This window comes from Paramisgurnus dabryanus, chromosome 6 (assembly GCF_030506205.2).
Source record: "Paramisgurnus dabryanus chromosome 6, PD_genome_1.1, whole genome shotgun sequence".
Taxonomy (NCBI): Eukaryota; Metazoa; Chordata; class Actinopteri; order Cypriniformes; family Cobitidae; genus Paramisgurnus; species Paramisgurnus dabryanus.
This window is the reverse complement of record NC_133342.1, coordinates 40096709-40102749: the sequence shown is the minus strand read 5'-3', so window position 1 is coordinate 40102749 and position 6041 is coordinate 40096709.

The window sequence follows — 6041 nt, the reverse complement described above, 5'->3', positions numbered from 1 at the left end:
GTTTGTAATTGTTCTTCTTAAAAACATCCGCTTTATATAATTTTAAATATATATTTAGATAAAACAATAAAACTTATTTGCATTGTTGTTGAAAATACGCAACACCAATAATTTCTAATGATTGTTCATATAATTGTATGGTTTATGAGCGGGCAATATGCTGGACGTCTTATTTGGGGTCCTTCCTTTCGGTACTCGAACGTTGTATGATTACTCTGTTGTATTAAAACAAAAGTTGCCTTGCACCGTTACTTAAGTTAGTTATTAAAAATAGTTTTGGGGAGTGTATTTGTATTAGTAATGATGAAATAAAGCTAGTTTACGAAGCACCGATGCTTTTCATTCACGTGTACTGTAATAGGATTCCCCTTCAAAACGATGCACACTAGCGACATCTTGTGGTCAAAATGCGAAACATCTGCCACTGGGAACCCATTCATTCTCAAAACTCTTCATAATTTTTTGTAATGTTTCGTGAAATAAATTACTTTGTGATCTGAAAAGCATAAAATCAATATAAGTATATCATTTATATAATTGTTTCATTATATTTATGTTTGTGTGTGTTAGTGTTGATGTTGTACTTACTCACACATAATAAATTAGTCTTTAAATAATTTATAAAAATGTAATTATTAATACATTTATTTTCCTGTAGCTCAGTGGGTAGAGCATTGTGTTAGCAATGCAAAGGATGTGGGTTCAATCGCAGGGAACAAACAATTATAAAAATGTATAGCTTGAATGCAATGTAAGTTGCTTTGCAAGCATATGGCAAATGCATAAATGTAATGAACATGATGGTGTGATAACCTTTTTGATTCTTACTGTTTTGTTTAGTAAAATTAAAGAAAATAGTATTTAGGAATATTTTCATTGGTTTGATTTTTGAGGCGTTTTGTCTAAAGTTTTTCAATTAAATGTGATAATTTTTTCATGCATCCTACTGAAATGTAATGAGAATTTGTTATCTCTGTTTCTCAACTCATGCTGAAAAGATGCAAAATGTTTTGTCCTGTTGTACAAATTTACAAAAACATTGCATGACAATTGAACTTAAAAACATTTTTTAATAAAAGAGTGCCATGGTCACCCAATGTTTCCCTTAGACCATACAGCAATTTTTCACTTAGTTATGATGCACTCTAGACATTGTTTGATGTTTATAAGCACGCAAATGTTAGCTTGATGTAAGTTGAATAGAGGAAGCAAAATGTGTCAGTTACGATCACGCTAAAAATGTAGATGATCACTTCCTTATCTAGTAGGAGGTTTAGACATTGAGGTTTATTTCTTTTTATTATTATGGCTAAAGATCATCATTACCTTGTGCCCTTTATCATTCTTTTCCTCTCTGACACAGGTAATAACTTTATTTACTTAATTAACTAAATGTATGATTATTATCATCACCATAACAGTAAAGATACAGCACTGTGTTCAGTTAAATTTAATAAATAAGACTGAATCAAAAGCAAAAAGACAATGCATGGGGATGTGATGAGACATATGCATCACATTGTCTTTTTCGCTTTTGATTCAGTCTCATTTACTAAATTTCTTCCTTATTTACTTTGAGGTTATTTTAGTATTTTGCAACATCACAATTGTGTTATAATTAAAATGCATACATCAGTGATGTCAGAATGTTTTAACCCTTCAATGCATACCTCGGGTCTTTGGCATCATTCACTACTCTCCCCCTTGTTCATTTTTAAAGTTAGACCTCCAGCTAAACTGTCCTCAATCTATGTCTTATCAACAATTTAACAAGAGAAAAAACACAAAATGTAAAATAAGAGCTGTTTTATAATACATTAGGTAAAGTGTATATAGGATTATAAAGACCCGAGGTATTGAAATTGTAAGTTAAAAGTAAAGTAATGTTAATTAAACAATATGATTTTTTTTCATGCTTTTTTCCTATGTTATTGTGACTAAAATGATGGGCAACATGGTGGTTCAGTGATTGACACTCACAGCAAGAGGGTTCATGGGTTGTGCCTGGCTAAGCCCGAGGAAGCCTTTCTCTCAGGGGTTTGCATGTTGTCCCTGTTAGCTTGGTTTCCTTTTGGTACTTCAGTCCCCCCCAGTCTAAAAAGTCTAAAGAGTCACTCAATTGCCCATAAATGTGTGGATGTGTGTGCCTAAAAGTGCCCTGCAATGGACTGACCACAGGGTGTAACTTGCCTGTGGCCCAAGATGCTGGATATCCAAAGACCCAAGATATGTAATAAAATGTGAAAAAATTAGATTCATAAAATGTTTTTTTATCAAAAGTAATAAAAAAATCGCTCCAATTTTGAAGGAATATTAGCTGTGAGTATACCAATATTCTTTTTACAATATAACCAATACACTTCAAAAAAACTTTCTTTTGTGAACACCACTGTGATCAAAAGTATCAGAGAGAAGTAACCACAGTAGCAAAAGAAGAGCACAACTTAAAGTTTTCTTTCTAGGAAGTGTAGATGACTTTGTTTTAAATAACCTTAGCACATTTGCGACCACAGAACATCACTAGATGACAATGAAGTTTATTTAGCGCCTTTTCCACTTTACAAACGTCTTCTATCCACTCCACTATAGTACACTGATCTGGTAGCTGTGTTAAAAATGTTGATAAAGTTAACTTTTTAAAATAACTTTCTCTGTCTGTGTTGCTTCACTGCTGATTCTTGCCATACTTCCTTTGCCGAACTGCGCGCGCATGCTGCCACGTCATCCTTGTGTACAAACAGTAAAAGGGTCTATTAGATCTCAGATGATACTGATTTCTGATTTCTGATACTGCTCTGGTTTGCTCTTGGTCCACTCTTCTCAGTCTCTTCCACATTTTAGTTTCTGCCATGAGTATATTTAGACCATTTTTTAAAGGGTGCACAGTGTGCACAGTTCACAGAAATGTATGCATAAACAGACAATACAATAAATATTGTAGAGTGTCCACAATATTTTCCACATACATTTCTAACAATCTGATAAACCTTTCTACTAATATAACATTGTCACATTTTAAACCATACATTTTCGACAGAGCGAGGGTTAACTGCACATTCCCGTACTGGGGTTTGGAAATGTTGTGAGCATTTATGACAACGTTTTAATTCTTCAGATAGCAAAGTGCAGCAGAATGCTGAAGACATCTGAGACTGTGCCGTTGCATCAAAATGGCAGAAATGTCTGAAAGATACAAGGATGCAGCAAAGAACTGATAATATTGTGCATATTAAAGAGTTAAAAAGACAAGTAACAGATGGAAAAAGTTTGAATGGGCATGACACCTCTGTATATGGGTTTTCTAATATTAATCCATGTTCATGCCTATTTTTTACTCATTTTTATTTTGATTCTGTTTGTTGTTGTATTTTACGGTGGCTCATTGCTGCCACATACATATAATTTTTTTTACTCAGTTATGTCGTTATAACGACATCTTTTCTCGTTATAACAACATCTTTTCTCGTTAAAACGACATCTTTTCTCGTTATAACGACATCTTTTCTCGTTAAAACGACATCTTTTCTCGTTATAACGAGATATTTTGTCGTTAAAACGACATCTTTGCTCCTTATAACGAGATATTATGTTGTTAAAACGACATCTTTTCTCGTTATAACGAGATATTATGTCGTTAAAACGACATATTTTCTCGTTAAAACGACATCTTTTCTCGTTATAAGGAGATATTACATGTCATTTAAACGAAATGTTTTTCTCGTTATAACGAGATATTATGTCATTAAAACGACATCTTTTCTATTTAAATTTACATATTTTCCGTATTAAGGAGATATTATATCATTTAAATTACACATATTCTCACTCGTCCTGTTTCATTAATCAACCCTTCAATGCAGAACTGCTTTTTGCAAGATCATTGGAAATTTAACTCACCTAATTCATTCTTACTTTATTCTTTTAATTTTTACTTTTTTATTAATGTATTATTTATTATATAGGCAATGTTGACAGGATGGATGCAGCAGACTGTACGTTGGAACTTCACTTTCACAAGAATCAAACGGAGCATTTGGAAATGGCATTATTCTTTGTGCACGAACTTGGCCGTTATGGGAAGCTATTCATATCACATCTGAAATGTAGGCCTATTTAGACTGGATTTTTTGTCAGTCAAAGTGTAATTCGACCCTAGATGGTGTGGTTTACCTTATTACAATTTTATGCTGTGATCAAAGCTGTATTTTTATTTTTTTGTGCAATATTTTGCTCATGACATTTTTGTTTTTAAAGAAATAAAATGTTGCCCAAGTCATTTCAAGTATTTATTTTGTTCAATTCATATAAAAAGTTGCAGAAGCAATTTAATGTCTCACCCAGAAAACAGACTGTCACAGCTAACACAAAACTTTCCCCTAACGTTAGTTTTTGGTTATCTTTCGGTCATTTTATGGGGACAAAATAATAATGTTCTGGGAATATTCTTTTTATGTTCCCATAAAGTTGCAGGGTGGTTATTTATAAGTAACTTATACATGACGTTTTTGTTGTAGTAATTTTTTTATATTTTTTTGGGAACCATAAATAACGGTCCCATAAAGTTGCAGGGTGATTATTTCAAAATAACTTATACAGATAAGTTCTCTAATGGCTGTTATTATTATTTATTTTATTTTATTTCATTTGAGGAAATGAAGTGAAAGCATAATTAAACCCATTATTTAGTGTGCACGTCTGATATGTGCGTGCTCTTCTGCACCAGGCACCGCTCTTCACCAGTAGGCCTATACCCGCTTTATTTTGTGCTCAGCAAAAGGCTTGAACTCAAGTCATTTAAAAAAAATAAAGTCATTTCGTTTTACCTCTCAGAGACTTACCTATTTTTAGCTTTTTTTTAATCATACTTCATGTAGTAACTTAAATATGTGAGAAGGAATATTTGAGTAATTTTCGATCGATTTGACACATCTATATGAGGACAATATGATGTTAGAAGCTTTTGATTAATGTACAAACGGATAGGCGACTGTGACTGTGGTAAGATCGGTTTCAAAATGTTTATTTGTCATTTCGTTTTTACCTCAGAGTCTAACATTATTCTAGTGATTTCCTTTTTCTTTGTTCATTTAGTGACTTAAATATGTGAAAACGAAAATATATTTTAGTGATTTCCAATAGAGAATAAGAAGCTTTTGATTGTTGTAAAAACTGAAAGCTAGGCGGCTAAACTGATATGTTAAGGTAAAGTAAATTAAATGTTTATTTATTTGTCATTTCGTTTCACCCCAGAGTCTAACATTATTCTAGCAATTTCTTTTTTTCTTTCTTCATTTAGTAACTTATGTGAGAACGAAAATGTATTTTAGTGATTTTCGTCTATGAAGAGATGATGTTAGAAGCTTGATTGTTTTAAATTTAAATAACAGAGAGGCGACTTAAGATCTGTTAGACTACATTGACTAAAATGTTTATTCTTTTAAATAAATATCTGTTTTAAGTCATCTATTGTGTTGAAGTCACTGGTTATTTATATATTTGATAAAATACAATGTTATATAAATACCATGTGCGATGTACAAATTGTTTAAGTATTTTTATTTAAAATAACCTGTAATACATTCATATAATATTTCAATAGACAATTATATAATAAAATAATTTAATTATTATAGATTTTTATTAAATATATTGTTTTATTCCTCCGTATTATATTGACAAATATTTTTATTTTAGATAGATATAAAAACACAGAGTACACGACTTCGGAGCAGATCCGCCACGGAGTCTATTGCTATCTGGGGTCGATTTACACTTTGACAAAAAAATCCAGCCTAAATACATTTCAGATGTTGCCGTTTATGAATAGCTTCCCATAATGGCCAAGTTCATCCAAAGAATAATGCCATTTCCAAATGCTCCGTTTGATTCTTTTGAAAGTGAAGTTCCAATGTACAGTCTGCTGCATCCTGTCAACATTGCCTAATCATAATAAATTAATAAAAAAGGAAAAAGGAAAAGAATAAAGTAAGAATGAATTAGGTGAGTTAAATGTCCGAATGTCTTGCAAAAAACAGGTCTGC